Source organism: Pyxicephalus adspersus, chromosome 2 (assembly GCF_032062135.1).
Source record: "Pyxicephalus adspersus chromosome 2, UCB_Pads_2.0, whole genome shotgun sequence".
Lineage (NCBI taxonomy): Eukaryota > Metazoa > Chordata > Amphibia > Anura > Pyxicephalidae > Pyxicephalus > Pyxicephalus adspersus.
The window spans coordinates 23856389-23880901 of record NC_092859.1 but is presented as its reverse complement, the minus strand read 5'-3'; the positions used below and the strand labels follow the sequence as shown (position 1 = coordinate 23880901).

General features: G+C 42.7%; 1 protein-coding gene across 19 annotated transcripts in view; it reads right to left on the bottom strand.

Annotated features, from left to right (window-relative positions):
* The window catches only part of MICAL3 (microtubule associated monooxygenase, calponin and LIM domain containing 3), a 97553-nt gene extending 82448 nt beyond the window's left edge, over positions 1-15105 (bottom strand). For all 19 annotated transcript variants that reach the window (XM_072400008.1, XM_072399994.1, XM_072399990.1 and 16 more), the window contains exon 1: positions 14672-15105. The gene's annotated coding sequence lies outside the window, so the exon portion shown is untranslated. The remainder of the gene's footprint in view (positions 1-14671) is intronic.
* Between the last annotated feature and the right edge of the window lie 9408 nt (positions 15106-24513).

The following is a 24513-nucleotide window of genomic DNA, read 5'->3' as shown; positions in this document are numbered from 1 at the left end:
TTTGCATGAATCCAGGCGATCCAGCTGTATGGAATCGTAGCTTTACAATGCAAAACCTTTAACCAAGGAAATCTCATCCACAAATATTACACAACGCTTGAAGGAAGACAACCCAGATTTCAGATCCTGAGGTCTCACCAGGTTGGCATCACTCTTACCTTGGTACTGAAGCAGATGCCAGGGTCTTTAATAAGAACACTTTTTTTGCCCTGGAATCAGTTCCTTTTCTTTATGAGGGATTTTATACTACTGAACCTAACCAATATGGCAATTTTACGCTTTGTTGTGAGACTTGCTTTAAACCCGGAAAGTGTTAGAACTGCACACTCATCCATAAGTGTTTAAGGGGCACCTTACAGATCTGTGTGGTCCTCCGATGCTCTAGAAATGCACGCTCTGTGCATGAAACAATCGGAGGAGACTTACTGAAATCACTAAATAATCTTTCTTACATAAGAGAACCTTCACAGATACATAACTGGTGTTTATGTTTATAGCAGGAATGACATTTCCACAAACAAAGAGTTCACAGCAACAGAAAGAAATAAACAAGGTTTCTCCCGGATACAGTGTGCAAAACAATACGGGGGAATTTCTCTGTAAATTGTAGCGAGTGAAGGCAGCCAGGAAACTGAATAATAGGCAAAAAATCCCAGATTGTATATTCTTCCAGACCAACTTTAGATAAAAAGCCATTTAAAAAGAAAAAAGGTAGTAGGCACTTATGTGGTTAGTTCTGCACACCAAATAATATTCACAATTCTGCTCAAGATGCTTGTATTAGCTGAAAGGATGAGAGTGGTAAAACAGGAGCTGCAAAGACAAAACTGAGTGTATGGTTCATAGAGTTCTGACAGTCTCGTGTTTCAGACACCATGAGCAACACATTGTTCAGGCAAATGAAAGGTGAAGCAGCAGAACTGATCAATGTTTGTGTGGCAGCTTCAATGGGACAAAAAAGCTTGATGTGACTGGCTCTCTGTACATCCCTAAGGTGTGTGTGTGTGTGTGTGTGTGTAATATATATATATATATATAAATAAATAATGTCTCCTAGATTGTAAGCTCTTCAGGGTAGGGTCCTCTCCTCCTCCTGTGTCACTGTCTGTCTTTTGCAACCCCTATTTAATGTACAGCACTACGTAATATGTTGACGCCATATAAATCCTGCTTAATATTAATATATTGGTGGGTGTGTGATTGCAGTGGGACATTAGATTGTGAGCTCCTCTGGTGCAGCAACAAACATTGCTGACTTAGTTTTCTTTGTATATTGATACAAAATATGGTATTCCTTGCTTTAAAGAAAAGCAAGGACAGCACATAGAGTAGTACACAGAAAATGAATAGTTTTCACACCCCAGACAGTAATTAGCACATCAGTCATTTTTCATTGTGATTCTACTTAGGCTACAAAATAACAATTATAACCAGAAGAAAATAAAAACGTTTGTCTGCATTTCTTCAATAGAACTGCAAGTTCCAGCAGGCAGGTCTCGATGACACAAAGCAGAGCTCGGAGTTGTGCGATGTTTCAGCAGCAGATCTAAACGACATGTTACGACTAGACAGATCAGAGAAAATTGATTTCAGGTAATGCGGAAACAGCGCAGAGAATAGGACACCTTTACAGGGCAAAATAATCTTCAGCAACACAAGTCTATATATTATGATCTCACAATATGACAGGATGGTGAAACTATGCAGGAGAGGCATGACAGGCCTGGATCCCAGACACACATCTGCAAGGATTCCAGGCTGAGAACCAGGACAGAGCGCCCCAGGCCCCCTGCAAGACAGAGTTATATAAACTGTGACAACCAGGAAGCAGGAAGAGAACTTTAGGCCCAGTAATGAGAAGCTGGAGGAAAAGACACTTTCTCTTCACAAAACAAGAAGTCTGTACTGTATAGATTGGCGTTTGCATAACAGCAGTGCAGAATATATCAGAAATGGATAGAAGTGGAAGCAGCGGAGTCCTCCAGAGTATTTCAGGTGAGGAGCTGGATAATTGTGATTCAAAATAAACAAATTACAGATAAGTTGTTAATCATTTGTTAAAGCACCTAGCAATGCCAAAATGATAACAATCCACAATGATCCCTTGCAATGAACGATCTATCATGACGGAGTTTCTCTGGTATTATCAGTCATCCTCTGGGTGTACAGATGTTGCTAGACAATGAATATTTGTGCACACCACCACACATACATAGCCAGGAGGTCAGTGAAATGACCCTATATGCAGTCAGACATTGATCAGCTGAGCTTTGTGAATGATCCTGTTGCTTATTAAAAGTCGATCGGTCATTCTTGGCTGCTCATTGAAGATGGTTTGTTTAGAATGACTGTAATCCAATGTTTGCATATAGCCTTAGATAGAGGATGGAGAAGAATTGAGAGCAATGGGATAGGTGGGGCAGATGTGTGCAGAGGTCCCTGGCAGTGAGACAAGCAACATGTGGTTAACAAATCACTTCCTTTTTATGGCTTGTCACAAATTACAACAAAAAATATTGGTGTTAAACTTACAACAAGAAACCTTTCCAGCAATAACAAAGTCTAACCAAAAAGCAGAACCTGAAAGCAAATTCGATTTTAGTTTCTCACAATTAAGTAATTTCTTACAAAGGATTTAGCTGCACTTCCCTGAGAAGAATTGTAGGATTGTCGTATCAGCGTCCATCCCTCTCCTGAGAATACAGAGGAATCACAGCAGGAGCAACTTTATGTCCAGAAGAAATGGAAATAAACCCTTCTGGATGATAGGCTGATATAGCTGACCAGCACAGGAGGGCCGGCAATGGTCAGGGATACATAAAGAGTGAGCATAGGACAAGACAACCAACACACAGAACCTTACCAAAATAAAACAAGAGAAATCCATATTATAAGTTTTTGCATCCTGGTTCAGCGCACAGAAGACGTCTGTCAGAAGAATCACAAGCGAAACATTTCCATTCGGTCAGCTGGTAACACCAATGTGCCCAGCCCAAAAGGAACTTTGGCTGCAGGTTCATCAACACAAGTGAGTCACACTTAATATTTCTGAATGGAGAAAAGACAACTTTTCCCCTGCAAAGACCGCTATGGAAATAAACCTGTCAAACATTCCACATTATTTTTTAATCATTTTTTGATGCCAAGCCATCCACTACAGCCTCGCACTCCTAGCAAAGCATGAGGCGGAGTTTGCACAGCAACGAATACATTAAAAGTTTGCAGTGTCAAGCCTGCTGAATTTTATATATATATATATATATATATATATATATATATATATATATATATAAATAATTTAAGAACGGCTAAATTTCTTTATTCTGCAACAATTTTTGAAACAAAAAATGTGTCCTAATACATAATAGATTGTTGTAAGTCTGCTCTTTATTACTTTATTGATGAGAGACAGCAAAAGGGGTTAAGACCCATCCTAAGAAGGTGCGACATGGTAATCCCCCTGGTGTCAGCACCTCACAGCTGCTGTGACGTGGTATCTACATGAGGTGAGATTACCAGTAACTCACATCGCCACCAGGATTAGCTGTACTCCATGATACCAGGCCCAGATCTTCATTCACTGAGCCTCATCTCCCACTGACACACAAACCTGCAAAATAATTCTTTTAAGTAAAGGTGATAATGACAAGGTAAATATTTTTAAATACACAGAAATCACCATCAACAGGTTAACAATTGGAGTCAGATGTTCTAAAGAGCTGGGAACAATATGGGCACCTGTGTGCATGGGGGAGTAGTCCGGTGTGTACCAAGGTCACTGTGACACAGAGATCTGTTTTACAGCAACAATAAAAGAAAAAGCTAAAACACAATACACAAGAATAAAGTTGAACAAAACCTTGGTGTACATTCTAACAAACACATGACCAAAACACCTTCAAAGAAAGCAAACAGAACGCCCAGGCTATGGGCTTGAATAAACCATCACTATCCATCAATAAATAAACCATCACTATGGGCGAAGAGGTGTCACCACCTTTGGCCCGTGTCACGAAAGCAACACTCTGCAGCTGCTACTATCCAATAAAATAGTTTCCATTTAAGATTTGGCCACTAACCAATGGAAGTCATTCAGATCAAGATCAGCCATGGCTAAATCTTCAACCAGCAGCAGCAAAGTTGTCCCAACCAGCGGTGATGGCACAGAAGCTCCTTTTATTTACGGGGAAAGAGGGGACACGAAGGAGATTGTTAAGTTGCTGCTTCGTGGCAACAACAAAGCAAAATCCTGGCAAAGGAATACACCATGGGCTTTAGATAAGAGCTACACCAGCAATGTTTGATTGCAGGACTAAAACCAGATGCATGGGATCTTTGGCCATTGCATTATTCCAAACATGTCACATTTTTTTCACCCCCTCATTATTTAGACAACAAATTGGTCACATTTCAAGTCTACTAAACGTGGTGTCATCTTTTACTCACCAAAAGGGCGAATGGCTTTGTTTGGCGCAGGGGACCCGTACCTAACAGTTTGCTTTTCTTCTTGAAAATAAAGACATGTTGATCTGCCAGGCGCAGGATGCAATTACCTCAGAGAAGCCGTGTCATCAGAGCGTCTGCCTAGTCTAGCTCTCACCATTTATGTCAGTTTTAAAGTGAACGTCTCCCAGCGTGGCATGTCACTGCCTGAACGCAGGGCGAGGGCTGCCTCAGATTTATCCGTCAGGCTGACGGCCCTGCCAAACCCACAATTACCCCGCAGAGACCACGCTCATATCCTACACCGCACACAGCTGACAGGCCGAGTGACCCGTGTGCCTGGAAGAGAGAAACCATTACAAGCCTAAGAGGGAGACTATTAATAGACAGAAAAGATTAACAGATGACGGGTTAAATGCTGCACACAGCTCAACTAGAGAGATACAATGCTGCAACTAAACTTGGTGCCGGCAGACATTTTCTTCCCAAACGTTGGGTTGTCACCTGGCTGGTATTTTACAGACCTGGCCGTTAGAAATCAAACTCAGCACCAAGGTTATCAATATGAAAAAGACCATAGGGTCTGCATTTTTCCCCAGAAATTTTGGGGATCCCTAGATACATTTGTGGGACAGTTTGGTCTGGACGGAACGGGAAGCGACAGGAAATCTCTTCACTGTAACAGTTTTACTGTGACCTGAAACTCTGCCGACAACAGCAACCATTATTTCTAGTACCAGGGTCACATAGACAGGATGTGAGGCAATATTTCTCCAACAAGGATACAGCTCCATTTTTTAACAAAGCAAGGAATGTAAGAAATACATGGGCAGCACAGTGGCTCAGAGGTTAGCACTCTGGCTCAAATCTCAGCCAGGACACTATCTGCATGGAGTTTGCAGGTTCTTCCAGTGTTTGCGCGGGTTTCCTCCCACATTCCAAAAACATGCAGTTAGGTTAATTGGCTTTTCCCCAAAAGTGACCTTAGACAGTATTAATGACATATGACTATGGTAGGGACATTAGATTGTGAGCCCATGTCACAGACAGTGACATGACTATGGACTTTGTACAGCGCAGCATAATATGTTGGCACTATATATTGTGTAATAATATTAATTCATTTATTCTGGTCTGTGCTTTCCTAACCCACCTTACTTCCTCAACAGGTGTCACAAAAACAGAAGTCATACAAACTGGTGGGCATTAAGTTCTAACTAGCATGCTCATCCAAAGCCTTTTGGCAAATGCCAGTTTGCTGTAACCATTCCAACACCTTTAACATCATGTTCTACAGATCCCTGCAGCACACAATTCAGCTGAGGACGTTGGGATCTCTCAAAGACCATGGCACCCATAGAGGGAACTCCTTGCAAGTAAACAAGGTTCTGGAGATGGCACAGGCTTAACAAGACTCCAACATTTATCTTCAGTCACTCTGCGATATGGAATCAGAGAAGACAGTCTGTACTCGCTCTCTGCTTAAGCCTTCAAACAAGCACAAAGCACCGGCTGTCATATTTTAAGACAGGAATACAAAGTTCTGGAACGTGGAGCGCAATGCGGTTTTATTATTTATTCATAGATTAAAAGCTTTCATTCAGTGCCATCCAAACCTTGTCTTTGGAACACATGCAGAGATTTGTAAGATTATAAATCTCGGGGAACAAACATAAAATGTCAGCGAGCCGATACAATATTCAGCAAACCCTGGAACCAAGCTAATGTCAGAAACTGATGTAGCTTTATGTGGGTTAGTTAAATCCACGGCTGCCGGAGTGCAGCCTCATTCATAGTGGAGCTCTAAAGAAAGGATCTTAAGTCTGGTTTTGTGCTTAAAGATAAACTCCAAGCAGAATAAAGAAGGGGCGGCAGTGCAAGTACATAGATTTGACTTGGTTTTAACCTTGTGCATTCCTTATACAAGAGAGAAGATGAGATGCAGCGCTCATGTGCTAACAGGCTGTAACAGAGCTATGCAACTCTCAGGACTGGATGGAGCTAAAGGCTCCCTCAAATTAATTATATTCAAGTATTCAACAGTTTAACTCAAACTTAAGGAGGCTTTTAAAGCCAGGTCTGGATAATAACCTGTGCTGTGTACTTAAACTATCTTCCTGCATGCCCACATCACAAAACATTTAAACACTAATAATGGACTTAAATAACTGCTCTACCTCACATGTACCTTATATTATTTATGGAGGTTCTGCACCATCAGCGAATCAAATCCACTCTCCACAACTTAACTCCAACATGTTTCAAGCACAAAACAAAAGAAGGTGGAAAAGATCACAAGGCGCTTCTCAACAACATCACGATGCTTATTTGTTGCAGGCAGAGTAAACTGGAAGCTGCAGCAGCAAATTGTAGTGTCATGCTCTGGTTATAAGTTGGGGAAACAAAATTAAATCACATGGCATAGGGTATGAGTATTTGAGCCGAGTAGTCACATGGCTGGAGTTCTCCTTTACTTTATCAGTGACCATGACACAAATACATTTGGTTCCCTTTCAGAGCAGCACATACAGTATGATGCAGGCAGTGAGGCTTCATAGAAGGTAAAAATACCCGGCTCCTGAGAGAGGCTGCAAAACTGGGTTAATTGCGGATGGCTGGCAGGAGTGCGGAGCGGCTGAAGGAGGCAATTTAATGACAGAAAAAAAAGAGGAGGAAAAAGTTGCATTTAGACAGAATAAATTATTTACGGAATCTTTTCATTCTTGGCGCTGCTTAATCAGATTCCAAGTGAATTAATGAGACTCAGTGTGTGCTTGGGGAAAGGCTGGCGGTCAGTCCTGACAGAGGGGAGTAGGGGGAATATTCAGAAACAATGAACAATGCGTGCAGAAATCCTGGCATGGGAACTACAAATCACAGAAAGAACTGACAAAATACTTTATGGAAGACTTAGCAGGAAATCCATGGAGATCAGAACAATCTTCCTGTGCTGTTACTAATCAATTATTCATAATTTATTCCTGGACTACACAACACATCCTTGACAATGACAACACTGCTTTATAGGTACAATCCTTTAAAGGTACCGAAGGTGAATGAGCAATGTCAAAAGCAAAATATCATTAGAGGGTTATTCAATGTGATGAGTGATAATTAGAGGTTCTCCCACATGATCTTCTGAATGCAGCGTTCCCTTTATCACGGACGTAGAAAAGTCACCTGTGCACCTGGCACCAGAAGTCATTCAGATCCGCTAATGGCAGAACTAATTTACACTTACAATGGCCAGATAACAAACAAAGGGCAAAGTAAATATTGCGGATATCTTCATCAGATGCCCTTCGGCAGTTTAACTTTCCCACGTTCTCTGCAGCTTGCACTGACCTGATCTTTGGTCCATCTATTTCAAAAAGGACACAGGCCACACCAACAATGGCAGAACTCACAATAGCCACCTGTGGGGCTCATTCTGCTCCTGACCTCCCTGAATTGATGACCAAGTACAGGAAGTCACCTGGTCATCAGGACAGGAAGTGATGGGAAACACATGCCAAATGGGGTCGGAGGTAGCATTAAGTTTTAGCGGAAGTCAAGCTGAAGGAATGTTGTCATTAAAGCAGAACTGAACCCTTTTATTAAAAAATAGCAATTAGACAGGTCCTTTATTGTAGATGGGACAGGAAAGGTCCCTTCTGCAATATAATATCCCCATCTGCCTGGCACACTCTTGCCCCATTCTCTCACAGGGCGCCACCATCTTCTTATCTCTTATTCCTGGTCATCTTGATTGGCTGGGCCGGGATGATTTATTTCCCATGGACAGAAGAGGAAATCAGTCTGGGCAGGTAAGAATGTTTTCTTGCAGAAGGGACATCACCTGTCTCTCTGCTATAAAGCTCTGGCTGACTGCAGATTTTAAAATTGGAACTTCAGCTTTGCTTCAAAGAAAAATATGCTGAAAAGCTGAAACTGCCAATATCCTAAAAGGAAATGCTCAAAATATTTATACTTTTCTGATTTTATTGCTTCTTTCTACTTAGGAGTAAAATACCCTGCAAGGTTTTATTTCCCCCCAGGGAGATTTTCTCTTATTTACAGTCTTCAAGACACAGCTGAAAGGAAATCCTTTGGTGTCACCAGTGTAATGTTAGGTTTTCTTTCACATTTCATCTTTGTGGTGATAGTGGCCACCAGGACTATGATGGTGAATTTCCCCAGTGGGGACACAAAGTTTGCTTTTATATAAAAATGGATCTTGCCCTACAACAAACCTGCTGCAATCTCCAAGAGTCTTTGTGTGTCTGATCACAGAAGTTGAAGATGCAAATGTTTCATTAAATTAAAGTGCATTCATTTCAGAAATGAAGGCAGCTCTGTGTTCATTAATACATCATTATATATTGCACACAAAGACACAAAACATTGTAAGCACCCAAATATGATTCATTAGCTTCTTACAATCCCAGTGCAGCAAAGTCCAGATAGGGGAAGGAAGAAGCAACTACAAGAGGCATAACAATGTACTAACAACGGGCATTCTGACTGTAGAGAATTGTAAAATGACAGAAAGATAACCTCATCAGTCTACTGCTTCATCTTACACTGACTAATCACATGCTGGGGGAGGGACAAGACCTCTGTAGTGTTACTGAACTGCAATGGGGAAAAATCAGGTCCTTTCCCTTTGTTGATTTCAGGTCTGAATAAAAATAGAAATACAAATCCTTTGGCAGGGAATACACATTATAAAATATACACACACACACACACACAATCTGCATTCAGTATTTTACCTGGAGCTCTGCTTTAATGTGTCATTGTCAGGACATGCTCATCAGCGTAAATGGAACAGAGTGAGTTGCAGACCCAGATAAGGATGCAGCACCACCCCGCCTGCTGAGTGTGGCAGCACAGGGGTCAGTCAGATAAGGTTTCCCAGCATCATACACACACAGAGCTGTCACTGCGCTATCACAGATACAGGGGACACCATGTGTCACACCAGCATTCCCATATCTCCAGCTGGGGAAGATTCATTACAGCTTCGCCCAAAATCATACCAATCCCGTGGCACACTGACTGGATAATTACACCCTTTGAGAGCCACTCCCCATCACACCAGACCTATGCCGGCCCAAAATAGCACAGTGTTCATTTCTCTCTCCGATTGTGGTTGTGCCAGGAGGTTTGTCAGCTTGTCATTTTATCCGCCAGTGGGCACCGGTTTAAAGCCGGGAGTGAGTAAGGTGGATGGAGGAGTCCAACAAGACTAAAATTTTCCCCTATTTACAAGCTGCGGCTCCACGTTCTGCACAAGGCGTCACCCACAACAGAGACCACAGACTCTGGCACCTTAGGACAGGTACACTTTATAGCAGACCTGTCCTCACATATTTGCTTCATGTTCAAGTAATGTGTGAGTGTAACACTTCCAGGTATTTATTACCTCTCACAGAGATTACTATAGAAGGACCACATCCAGGGTCATCATTCACTGGGATGCCAGTGCAGAGATGACACAGTAGTGTAAATCCGGTGCTTGTGTGGTTCTTAGCTATATTCTTTCTCTGAATCAGTCCCTGCTGCAGTCTCTCGCCTTGTGACTGGCTACAAAGTAACAATGTCTAATCACTGGTGGAGAGGAGAGTGAGGAAAGGTTTTTCCTGCCTGCAGCTGACTGAGAACATCATTTCAGATTAGGCAAAATAAAAAAAAATCACTGGATTAGGCTCAAAAATAGCTTTTTTTGATGGTGGAGAATTTCTAGATAACGATACCTGTTGCTGTATATTGTGACAGGGTAATAAAGGGACTGAAAGGTCCTCTATAGGACTGTGTGGGACAAACAAACATTGAACACCCAAGCATTGAGAAATCCTACTTCTACCTTTACATACACAACCATGAAAACATCTGCCACTCAGGCCTCACCACTTTGTTCCAACCTGCAGAAAGTCACACGGCGCATAATGTCCAACTGCAGCAGCCGGTAATTCAGCCAGAAAACCACATAAAGCTTTTGCAGAACAAACACACACAAATAGATCTCAGGAGCTCGGCAAGGGCTTCAATGACCACTGTGAAATTCCACATTCTTACTCTAAGAAATGCTCTAGGGATGGTGGACACTCTACAGATCAGCTGGAGAGTCTGACAAGTAAAATATTGGATAAACATTTCATTTTCCTCCAGGACCCAGCTAGAGATCCTAAATCTGGGACCCATCTGCCCTGTGTGGGTACACTATTACCAAGTAACTCCCCAAACATTTCACTAAAGTGTGATAGGACCTAAACCTAACAACTTCAGTACTCTGAATTGAGAATACTAAGTGAAATGTAAAATTAGCACTCCTGTCATCACTGCTCACAGATCTCACAGCACATTCTCCTTTAAGGGCCCTTTGACGGCCATGTGCATGCTTTCACATGTGTCACAGCGCTCTGCATTGAGTTTTACCTTTAACCTACAATGTTCCCCTACAGACCAAAGCATGTGTATTGCAATCTGCCAGGAATGCATCCATATAAAATAAATTGCAACTCCTATAAACACATGGTAATAAACACAAGCAAAAGTGCTTCTGTCAGCTGCATGTTCATTACTTTAATTTAGTCCAGCCACATCTAAGCAGTTTGCAGTTCAGAGATTCAGCTCCTGCAATGCAAAATGAGATGTAAAGAAAAAAAAAAAGGGTGACAGAGCAGACATGAAGCTTGTTAGGGTGCCAGGCCTGCATGGCGACACTGAGGACAGGAGGCAGAAAGGATTGCAATGGACCATGGCTTTACATTAACCCGTAATTGGCTATTGCATCGTTAGCATTACAGTAACCTAGAAGACATATTAACAAAGGGTTCATTTCAAGCTACTAAGAGATAGTCAATGCAATAGAAATAGTGTTCCACTCTCCATTCACGCTGGGTTCGCACAGGTGTGCAGGCAGGGCCAGGTAAGGCCCATCTATTATTCCTCTTTCTTTTTTGTGCAGTACAAAAGGTTATTTTGGTCCCTCATAAAAGACAAATTGGTTTGTCGTTCCAGCGTGAAAAGTAAACGGAACGCTTCACAAACAGCGCTCAGTACAGGGCTGAGCTCTGGCCAAGGCTCTCCAGGGTTAAAAATAGCCGCGTGACAGCAGGAATCTGCAGCTTCAGGGCAACGTGCCACCTTGGATGGCTGGGGAAAGGCAAAAACAGCAACCCAGGCAAACTCCTATCGCAAACCCTGGTAAGGCCAGGGCTGAATCTGAAATATTACGACTTGTTGGCCAAAAACACACAAATGTGTATCCTTGGATAAACTTTTTGCTTTTTGCAGTCTCTGACCCATTCGGGAAGTTTGCCCTCACTTCCTGTCTCATAGACATAACAAGAAGTAAGAGAAGATCCTTTCTTAGTTAGAAAGATAAACGATAAAACACCACTAAAGGTTTAAATTCTTTCCTACTTTACTAATACGCAGCTGCAACATTGTCACTGGATAAAGAACAGCTTTCATCCAATCATACTGGAGATTTACTATGAAAATTATTGTGTAAGTTGCTCCCAGATCACCAATTATTAAAGTCCTGACACCCTGAAAGTTGTTGTCTCTAAGCACCAAGAGCAGGGAATGGCTTGTTATATCATCAGAGTTGCAGGGCTTCTTTAACCGGTTTGGATCTGGAATTCCTACACATGTTCCCCCTCGTGTCATGTGACCCTTATAAGGCTAATTTTCTCTTCTCATTTTCCTGATCTTGCATCAGTCTCCTGTTATGCTATCAGGGGACAGGCGGAGCATGTTCGCCGGATCCAAAAACACATGAATAATAAATAAGTAAAAACATTTAGAAATCAATGCTGGGAGTGGAGTGCTGTAATGTTACATCTGCCAGGCCATGAGCTGAAGTAATAACAAGACGAGTGTTAGCTCATGAGGCTAGACGGGGAGTGGCTGTGACCAAGTGGGCAACCCAGAGGGAATGGGAACTACCAGAAAATAAATAACGGGAAATGATAGATGCATGTGTGACTCACAACAGGCAAAGGGAAGTGTAAGAATACAAGCAGTAAACACCACAAGGTATTCAAGCTGCACCCCACTGCAATATTAAAGGAGCATCTTACCCAAAAAAAAGGATTCAGATTTTGGCATATGCTGGAGGATTAACACACTGAAAGGTTTCTTATATCTCGGAGTGGAGTAATCTCACGCTGTCCATACACCTTGCATTCTCCTTTAGATCCAGCATCGGCCTGGTAGTCCAATGACCCCTGTGATTGGGCAAAGATTGACCCATATAGCAGTGGTATTATATTGTAAAGCAGATTTTGGAATAAGGAACAGGACCCCCCGCCAACTTATCGATGGTATACAAATAAGGCCCTTTTACTCACCTCAATCCACATTCAAAAGATACTCCAGTCCTGGACCTTCTTTATTCTCCTACTAAATTTGGGGTCCCTCTTTGGGTATCCATTACACCCACCTCCGTTCTTCCAGTAGGGTCCCTCTTTGGGTATCCATTACACCCACCTCCGTTCTTCCAGTAGGGTCCCTCTTTGGGTATCCATATCACTACCTGCACAACACAGACACTTCTAATGGGCTGTCCAGCTGCAAAGTCCTCTCAGGATTTAGAAAAGAAGTTTCAGGCGATGACTTCAATATGGGAGGACCAGCTGGCAGGGGGCACAACTGTGGCCCCAGGTCAGAAGTCCCCTGCACCCAAAAAAACAGCACTGTCAAGGGACCTGGATAGCAAATTCATAGAGGGTACATCTTGTATAAGATATTAAAGAGTGTTCAGGATCAACTTAACATCAAAGTAACTTTAACAGAAGACTAGGCTCCAGTATTAGAAATGGTACGCATGGTTGAGGATACATGCAGAAAAATAATCAATGTATGGCGGAGGGAGGGAGTATGAGCAATACAATAATTATTATTAATATTATTATTATTGATACAGAGCAAAATCCACAGACCAAGGAGGAGACACGGCTTCAGCACTTCAGCGTCACCTGCTACTATCATCAACAATCAGACCAGCAGATCAATTTACAGCATGCAGCCCAAAATAAAGCACTGTGCAATGCAGAATGTGCACCAGAGCTGACAATCTAACAAACAGACAGCAGAGCTGACAGGTGCCGTGGGATCACAGAGCTGACAATCTAACAGACACCAGGTGATGACAGATGTGCAGAATGGCAGGTACCAGCCTGCTGAGACTTGTAGTTACACAAGCAGCAGAGAGATGGTAAGATATAGCCCAAGCACGACATCCAAGGTCCCTTTTGATGCAGAGGAACAACAATTCCCAGCAGACCTTCTCAAGTGTATCTGGGACTTGTAGCTTCTCTGCAGCCAGTGGGCTCCAGACTGGCAATGCCGAGATTTCCATACCAAGGTCACCAAGATAAGACAGCAGGCGGGCATGATTATGATACAAAAACAATAAAGGGGTTTAGATTCCATCACACAGCTCCCTTGGAGACCTTAGGAATGGCAATAACCCTGGCAGTGCCAGGCTGCTGGCCTCTGCAGAACATCAGGATCTGACTGCATCACTGCTGCACAATCCTGGTGCTGCAGATGACAATATTCACCCAGCAAGGGCAGACAGGAAGCACAGGTAAAACGGTGGGGTCATTATAGGATGGGGGAATAGAAACAATTACACAAAAATCATGCAGGGGAAAGAGGAACCTAGGGGGGCTGTAACCAGAGGAACTTCAGGGGTGCCACAGGAGGAAAGACAGGGCAGGATGGGAGAGATCCATAGGGGTTCATAAAGCAACCCCATAGGGTATGTGATGGAATGTGGCAGTGAGGGGTTAATGTGTGATTTTTACATTGACAGCCAAGGATCACAGAGGGGCCCCCAGGACAGATAAGGAAAGGGTTAATGAGGCATTTCTCAACTGAAGGGCCCAAGACTAGTCTGCTCTGGGGCCACAGGGACAGCATGAGGTGGTGTAAAAGTTCCAGCGGAAGAGGAGGGAAAGGGTTCATAAAGCATCAGGCAAAGCGGAACCTTCTCAGGGGCCCTAGAGACAGGTAAGTGTTATGTACAGGCCAACCTGAGGCTCTCCAGAGAGGGGCCCCTAGGTGACTCTGTTCAGGGGCCACTGGAAGGACGAGGTGCATGAGCCCGACCATGCTAGGGGGGGGAGGTTCAGGGGCCACAAAGTGGACAAGGGTTTCCTCGGTGATATTGAGGGGCCCCCAGTGAGCTGCACTCAGGGGCCACATTATACACATAAAATAAGGCTCTCACCTCCGAGCCGCATCCCGGGAGATCCGCCCAGCCGCACTCCGTTCTCCTCCTCTCTGCTACAAAGTATCCAGGGGCCGGCTCCGCCCCCTTCGGAGTGTACCAATCCTGAGACACAAAGGGGGAGACTGTTCACCTCCCCGAAAGAGGACGTCTTCTCACTATCCCCAACACACTCTTCGACACTGAAACCCACGCCGTACCCAAAGCTGAAGCCACCAGAACCCCCACAAACCGAGTCTGCCTCTGCGCCTTGCCGCCTGGCGGATGGTACCGTCCGCACAATGAAGAGCTAGAAGGTGAAAGAAGATCACAGAGAGGACGGAGCGGGCGGCCTGAGGAGGACAAACTGACCAATGAGAGAGAAGATTACACCGACGCCCCGCCCACAGGTGTGCGGCGATAGATTTAAAGGAACAGTAACCGACTTCTGTTCTACGGTGAGATTGAAGACAAATGATGATGCAGTTTTTTATTATCATAAAAATAATATTTAATTAGTTTTTCTTTAGATTTTCATCTAGTAGAAATACTAATAAATAGATTGTATTATTTTTATATATTACAATAATAACAATATTATTAACTAATAGTTGGTAGGAGGATTCAGCAGGGTGCTGCACATAGTTTCCTGAGAACAAGGGTTCTCCTGAGAACAAGAACTTGGGTTACCACCCACATGTGATCCTGTGATCCTAGGAAGATCTGACCAGCCAGGAAGGTGAAAAAAATAAAGCCATCTCTATCTGACTTGCTGCAGCTTCTAATGCACATGTGCAATGAAATCATTGTAAGCAGTTACAGGAGAGGAGCCTGGTGTCTGTGCAATTTCTGAGCCTCTCACCTTGTGATTTGCTACAAAGTTACAATTTTATTTACTGGAGGAGAGGAAACTGAGGAAATGCTTGCTTCTGCGTGCAGCAGACTGATGACATAATTTCAGCGCAGGCAAAGTCACTAGAATAGAGCTCAAGGATACATGCTTAAAAAAAGGCCGCAGACTTGCATTATTTCCCATCATTCCTTGCTCTCGGATCCGGTGCTGTGTGGTCACATGATTGTCCTGCAGAATAAAGCCAATGCCCAGGCACATTTGTACAAAGTCCAAGCAAGATCCTGCTAGTCTGGTCCTCTGGGTTCAGGAAATACCCCCCCCCCTCCCCCCCCCCCCCCCTCTCCCCCCCCCCCCCCCCCCAACTACTGGGTAACACCGATGCCCAGGGATTTGGAGCCCAGACCCGCTTTCGCAGCCCTCTAGGAAGAGTGTCTATCGGCCAAGGGCAATCACCTCGTCTTAGACCTAATGAGATTAAAGAAACAGAAGAGCCCAACTGAGCCTTCCACCTAAACTGCAAATCCCATCCAAGATCACCATAATGAGATTCACTCTACCCAGAGCCACGCTGACCTCTAGCTATGCCAAACATTCCCCCGCCATGGAGGAAGTCACCTGACCACCGGATGAAACCCACACTGATGAAGCTGCCAGGCATGGCGGGGGGTGATTGGCATATCTTAGAAAATCACCGGATCAGATCTGTCTTCATATAGAGGAGGACCACACCAGCTGAAAGCTTTATCAGGCTTGCAGATGGCTTTCTTGTTGTGCATGCAGAGAAAGATAGGCAGAAAAGATATAAAGTTGGCTTTACAAATAGGGAGCCCATGAATGTAGCAGTGGAAGTCAGTATGTGGAACACCAGCCTGGCAAAAGCATTGTCACTATGTCTTCACATTGCCTAGTGATGGCCAAAAAAATGCCATTTGTTTGTAGAATCAGAATTAAGATACAGTACCTACATAAGAGTGGCCTAGTTCCATGGCTCTAGAAAGAGAGGATTATGGGAAAGAAGGCAGAGCAGCCATGATAGTTCAGCACTGCAGTCTCTTCCAAAGAACTACATCTATCTCCCCTGCTGTTCTGTATTTGACCACAGGGGGCGCCCCAGTGTGACTGTGGCTTTTCCCAGGTCATTGACCCAACACACTGAGTCTGATACAGTGCAGGGTTTTTATCTCTCCCTTCCACCCTCCAGCACTGACCGGCCCGGGAGGGACCACAGATGGGATTGGCGAAGGACACTGCACTCCTTTGTCCCCGTCCCTGTCATTTATTGTGATGATGGCGTACGGCGCACAGCCACGAACAAAAAGATCTCTGTCTGCCTCCTCTGAGAATATTCAAACACAAGCTGCCGGCCATGTCACCGGTCACAGCGGACAATTGCAGATGGGAAATGACAAATTGAGTTTATGTTTAATAGGTCAGAACTGTGACAAAACTGACTAATCCTGAGCCAGATTCTACAGGAGAACCCCACAGGGAAGAAAAAAAGTTAGCTCAATAAAACCAACCGCCATTTCTTTGTGAGTCTGACACATCACAATATCATCACATCATTAAAAATACCAGCAGTCACTTTGCCTGAGATGATGTCATCAGTCTGCTGCAGGCAGGAGAAGCATTTCCTCAGTCTCCTGAACCCTCCCCCATGCTGCAACATTGTAACTTACAGTCACAAAGTCAGAGGAAATATCTCTTTTGATATATAGAAGTCTCTGACCATCTCTTGTAGTCTGTCCACAATCTCTGACCATCTCCTGTGGAATGTCTGCAGTCTCTGACTATCTCCTGCAGTCTCTGACTATCTCCTGTATCAGGATCTACAGGACTTTATTGCATTTATCTCATAAAAACCCTTCCAATTCTATAATTCCCAGACCCAACCCAATGAAATACAAGAAGTTCATTGTGGGTGTACACACTTCAATCAATAAGCGGTTTGTGGTTAGAAAACAGGAAGTAAAAGCAGAAGTCACATTACAGGAAAAATAGAGGACATTTCCACAAAGTCACATTTGGGTTATTGTTGGGAAAATGATATGGTCTGCATTGTGAGTTTTTTACATATTGGGAACATTGATCTATAGATGTTCATGTTCGCCCCCTAGTGGCAGTCTGTGTATCAGGCAGCGCAGTCTGCACCCCTGGAATAAATCCAATGTTTGTTAGGGTGTCACCAGCCCAGACAATATAGTAATCTCAGACAATGGTCAGCTTTGGATTTTCATAAGATTTTCTGGAAATTTCCGCTCTCAATATATATAGTCATAGAAATGGGTGAAGATGTAGCCCCAGGCCGGTAAGGATTCTCCCCACTGTCATATTTTTCTCCTCTAAAAAGATTTGTTGTCCCTGGAGGGGTGAGAAGAGAAGGGCGCCGCAGGCTCCGTCTCCATGGTAACTGTGACAGGCCGCACCATCATCATCACCATGCAGGACCACAGATGGAAGATGGAGGGGAGCTGAGGCGTCTGTTATTCAGGAAAATAATGAGTGTCCCCGGAGAATTCTCCTGACTACATGGCAGACAAAACATCAGCCTGCGCCGTGTATAAATCTGGGACGGCGACACATCAGTGGGAGGATTAATAAACTGAACGCGATGCAACCCCTCAGAGGTCCTAATATACCATAGTGCACCTACAGCCAAAACTATTGCATTTTTGGGGTGCAGAGGTCATGTGGAAAGTCATGTACAACGCTGCCTAATATGCTAGCGCTATATAAATCTTGTTTAATAATAGTAATAATTTTTAATATTAATATATATAATTTTTACTTTTAATAAAAATAATAATTAATAATAATATTTATTAATAATAATCTAAAATAAAACCAGTCCATGGACTGCTAAGCTGCTAAAACATTTAGGCCAGATTTGGATCTGCAGTGGGATGAAGCGATGCCGATCTCTTGCAGCATCCTTGCAAGCACTTCCTATTACTATGAACCCTGAACTATGGCTGCACGACGTAAGGCTGGTTTACTGATGGTGACAACAAGTGACTGGGTGACAAGGCAAGAGCACAATTTATAGACAAGTGTCACCCTGTAACAAGAGGTGCCTGAACCCTTATGGCAGGATCAACATTTTTTTTCAATTGAATTTCCCTTGTCTTTATTACCTTTTTTGTGAACATTTTTAAATTAGAATGATCAAATACAATGTACATCAGGATCCGATATATGAAATGTTCCCAGCTAGAACCAGGCTGCATGATGGCTGCACAATGTTCACGCCTGGCCGCCCTTTCCCATTCCCGACTTGTTTATTGCCGCCACTGATGAGCCCATTTATTGGATGGCTGGTGGCTCCATTATTGCTGGCAGTTTAATGGTGACCCCGGATTCATGACATGCAGTGTCACCCAGCCTCCCTCTCCAGACGGATGAGAAATCAGCCAAACATTTCCAGGGACGCTTTGCTGCTGGATCATCACCCCTCAAATTCCAATACAGTCCCAAGGACCCCCCAAGGTTTGACAAATCCGAGTACAAGGGGCCATCAGATCCAGACCAATCACATACATGGATCCCATTCACTGCATTGTATTGCAGCTGGATGCTTGGTGCATTTGGTGATCTCCAATAATCCAATACAATTTGTAATAAATGTTGAAAAACACAAATATCAGCTTTTATATATCACTAACATATTTACAGCGGTGTTTCTCAACCAGGGTCCCTTCAAAGGTTCCCATCCCACTGGCCAGTAATGAGACATTCCTCCTACTGACCACCATACGAATATACTGTGAGATGTGTATATAATAATTTTAGAAGTGGTTCCCCAAGTCCTGAAAATTATTTCAAGGGTTCCCCCATGGTAAAAACATTGCTGTAAGAATGCTGTAACTCCGGTAATATAGAACACATGGACATAATGTGTTTACAATGTGCAAGAAATGCAGAATATTACACATGAGCACACGTGAGAATGTTCACACTACAGCGACTCATAAAATGCATTTTATAGCCTCCACATCAGCATGAAATGGCCCTAAAACATATCGATTAGAGGAGTAATGGGGTTACCATGCTTGGCTTTGTGATCTAATCTCAGGGATATAGAAATACAAATATTTAATGATAATTGTGTGTTACTGTATAAGGGAGGCATTGGAGTGTAAGCTCCTTTGGTGCAAAGACTGATAGGCCTGGCTTATTGTCCTATGTATAGCACCACGATATATGTCAGAGATATATAAATGCATTTTGATAATGATAGTAATAAGTGACTGTAGGGAGACATTAAAGTGTAAGCTCCTCCTATGCAAATAATTTTGTGACTGGCTCAGTATTCTCTGTACAACACTATGGAATATGTCAGAGCTAAATAATTGTAAAATTATATTATGTGATTGGATTGAGACATTACAGTGTAAGCTCCTTTAGTGCAGAGGCTGATGTGACCCACTGAATGTCTTCTGTACAGCCCTATGGCATATGTCAGAACTATAATTATAATACACAAATTTGATTCTATGATTAAAGTGTAAGCTCCTATGGTGCAGACAGATGGGACTGATCTTCGTGCAGTCCGTAGGCATCTTTTATTATTAAAAGTTTATTAATTAAAAGTGTTTCTCGGTCTTTCTGGTGCCCAGATTCCAGGCATCATCTTTTTTTATAGATAATTAATGATGCCCCTAGAGAGATAGGGAGGGAGGGTGAATGAGAGAGAGAAAAAATCAGGGAGAAAGAAGGAAAGAAGAAGAAGAAAAGAAAGAAGCAGGGAAAAAAAAGAGAGAGCAACAATCAGGGAGAAACGAAAGAAAGAGGGGAAAAGAGAAAGAAAGAAAAGAGAGGGAAAGGAGTGAAAGAGAAACAATATCGGAGTGATATAGAGAAACAATCAAGAAGAAAGGGGAAGAGAAAGAAAGAAAGAAAGAAAGAGGAGAAGAAAGAAAAAAAGAAAGAAAGAAAAAGGAAATGGGGATTATATTAGGAAAGGCCCTTGCTCCTCTCTGTGAAATCAGTGGTCTCTTTAAAGAGGTTTGACACTCAAACAGATCAAATTAAAGTTGAAATCAAATTTCTCCAATTAGTAATGTTTTCTTTTTCAAAATTGTTGGAAATTTGCTTTCCTAAATCACAAGGGTGCATCAGCTTTGCTGATTGCAGATCTATGGATCTCATGCAGCAGGTGGTATGTTCCATCTCTGCAGAGAGACTACTATTCCACACATAAAGCAACAGTTCTTCTCTGCAACATGCTGGCACAGGAGAGGTAAAGAATATAGTGTTCCCCCATTCCCCTCATTTCTTAAACTGTAGCTGCTTTAGGGTTAGGTACTCTCCTCTTCCTGTGTCATTGTATAAGTCTGCCATTTGCAACCCCTATTAGGCGTACAGTGTAATATGTACAAATAAAGTTTAAATGGAATATATCAAGTTGATTTATTCTGAAAAATCATGTGTTAATATATATATGTATTTTACTACACCCATTCCTATTTAGCCACACCTTCATCCAATTTCCCAGGCTCAGCTCTGCTCAACATTTTCCAGGTATGGGCAGAATTTTTAAATATGTTATTTATGCTTGCAAATTAGGGCAAAAAACTCATGAAGGCCAATTTGCTGTTTAGGGTAGTGGGTAAGTTCCACTTTAATGAACACACCTACGACTATTACCAATTAACCCAACAAAGAAATAAAAAGTGTAATGCATACTGCAAACATTCTTTTTGCAATATAAGATTCCTTTATGACAAAACTCGAAGTACGATTTTGGTTCTCCATGCTGCTTCCCCTGATAGGTGTAGAACCATGGGCCAAACAACAAATCATCCATGAAGATGACGTTGAATGTGATTGCTTTGTACCATTGTGCTGGAATTTCTGATGTCTGAAAGGCTTTAAATCAAAGCGTCGGCTGTATAATAAACATAATTTAATGAGATCATCGCTAGTTAAATCTAATTGTCTCCTGATTGCAGCAAGCAGGGGTCAGAGGATGTTCTGGGATAATACAGAACAATTGCCTGACTAATATGGGGTCGATCTGCGCGTCCCATCATTTCCCCTCTAAATTTCTGCCTAATTATTTCTCCATGACTCATTGGGCAGGAGCATGTCCCTGGGAAAACATGTAACCCTATCAGTGCCAGAGGTGAGTCTCATCAGTCACCATAACTAGTGGTGATGTCACCGTGTATTACTGCTGAGTAACCAAGCTGTGTTACCAAATTTTATATCCTCCCTGCAGACCTGGCCATGTAATACAGTATTACAGAACATCTGTCTGTTTGCTGAAATGTAGGAGAAAAAGGATTATGGGTTTATGTGTATGAATATATGAGGAATTAAAAAAAGAGAGATAACTGTACACTATGGGAGAGGACTGCTAAAACTGCACAATACAGCTTTATATCTCAGGGGAGTGCTATGAGAGGTACGCATTCCTGGAGAGTGTTATAAGTGCTACAAATTCCTGGAGAGTGCTAAGAGGGCTGAACATTACTGGAGAATGTTGTAAGAGCTACACATTCCTGGAGAGTGCTATGAGATTTTCACATTACAGTAAAGTGTTATATTGGCTGCAAATTCCTAGAGAGTGATGCGAGAGCTGTACATTATTGGAGAGTGCTACAATACCTGCACATTCCTGGAGCATGCTATAAGGGATGAGCATGACTGGAGCATGTAATAGAGCTGCATAGTACTGGAGAGTTTTATGCGAACTGAACATTAATAGATGGCACTACAATGGCAGGACACTCCTGGAGAGTGTTATGGGGACCTGACTGAAAAGAGCTGTACATTTATAGAGAGTGCTATGATGACTGAGTGCTACAAAGTCTGCACACTACTGCGGAGTGTCATGAGAGTTTGAACATCAATGAAGATAGCTGTATAAGCTGCACATTACTGGAGAGAGCTAAACATTAATGGAGAGTGGTATAAGGGTTGATCATTAATGGGGAGTGCTATTAGAACTGCATGATCCTAGAGTGCTATTAGACCTGCACATTATTGGCGAGTTCTATGTGGGGTGAACATGGCTGCAGATTGCAATGGGGAATGCACATTAGTTCTATGAGTGGTCCATATTACTAGAGAGTGCTATGAGAGCTGAACATTACTGAATTTTACTACTAGAGCTGCACATTACAGGAAAGTTCTACAAAGGCTGCACCTTACTAGTGATTGCTATTTGACCATGGAGAGTGCTATAAGAGCTGCACACTACTAGAGAGTGCTTTGTAAACTTTACTATGAAACCTGCATATTAGCACAGAGAAAGTGCTCCAAGAGCTGTTATTAGAGAACAATATGAGAGTCACACATCAGCAGAGAGTGAAATGTATGCTGTGCCCAGAGGGTTGTGAGTCTGTGTGGCAGTCAGGGCATTGCCTGGTGCTGGCAGTCTAACATAGGAAACTAAGAACTGTCAAGAGAAGTTTGCGGTGTGACGCTGCTTTTCTGTACAGTGAGCCAGCAGGTGACACAGAAAACTGTAGGACTTCAGCATTTACTGCAATAATGAATGCTGTTGTCACCCTGCTGGCTCTCTAGCGGAGAGTAAACCACAGAAATGATTTATCAGGACTGCAGATATTTATTCATGTGTTTTAGTTGTGTGTATATTCTGAACCCTCAAAATAAACCCCAATCTCAGGGGATCAAGTACAGCCAGCGGCCCTAGAATGGGTCATTACCCTTGTCAGTTCCACATGCAGCCAGCACAGACTACAGCCTGATAAGGATTTATTTATAGGCCGGAGATATGGGCTGCTCATTGGCTGGGGAGTCTGTGTGATCGTCTCCACTTCATATATGGACCAGAACCAAAAAAATTCCTTCACTTCTTTGTGGTGATATCATGTTATCAGTATGTCACCCCCAGCCAGCTTCACCTCCCAAGGGATGCAGATCAGAACATCCATCTGCTTTATATTATCGGCGGCTAATTCTGATTAACATACTTTGTAAGAGGACTGCTAAGCTGCAGTATAGTACATTGCCATGGCAAGGGACATACATTACAATATCTTTACATAAAAAGAAATAACAGAAAGAAATATACTTGTCCTTTGCCCTGGGTAGGGGTGACGTTGTTGAGCCTTTAAGCAATTCTTGCTACAAACTCATTTGCTGAACCAAACCATTTAGGGGAACTTTGGAAGAAGGAAGCGTTAGATGGATACTTGGGAGCATCCCAAATGGCTATAGGCTCCCATGCCCCCCATGCCCATTTCTCCCTGCCATGGGCTGGTCTAGCTCCTGACCAGAGCTGCATTGAATAGTTACAGCTGCATCCTTAACTTACTAACCGTAACCCCTAACCACCAATTGTCCGTTACTGATACACGCCGATATTGCAACAGCTTTTTATAGGTGACATTTTTTTTTGGAGTCTGAAGAAGTGGCCTTGGATGCCACAAAAAGCATCCCGGAAAGCTGTCACCGTATGAGAATACTAATAAATGTGTGATATTTTATGTATCATTGAAACTGTGAAAGAATCACTAGTGTGAAAACTTTTGTGCTCAGACTGACACCCCACATGTTCCCACCTTCAGGCAAACATATACTCAATGATATGAAAATATACACAATAGAAACTTAATAGAAATAAAAGTGATTTGGATTTTTTAGAAAGTTGTATTGTTGAGTTAAGCTATCATTGTTATATATTCACCCCTGTAAAGTTCCCTTCTTGGGGAATTGTTTGTTGTTTTGGAGGACTGAGAAGTGAAATGGAATTTTTATATGATGATATCTAGCAGATCTCTTACATGAACCCCTGGTTTGTACTGTATTATTGTTAAATTCACCAGCACATGTTGACATGCTAATTTTGGTTTTATCATTTGGAAAATAATGATCTCTTGTTATTCAATAATAATAATAATAATAATAATAAACACTATTTATTTAGCACCAACATATTGCACAGTGCTGTACATTAAATGGGGGGTACAAATGACAGCCGAATACAGACAGTGACACAGGAGGAGGAGAGGGCCCTGCCCCTAAGTAACACACAATAGGA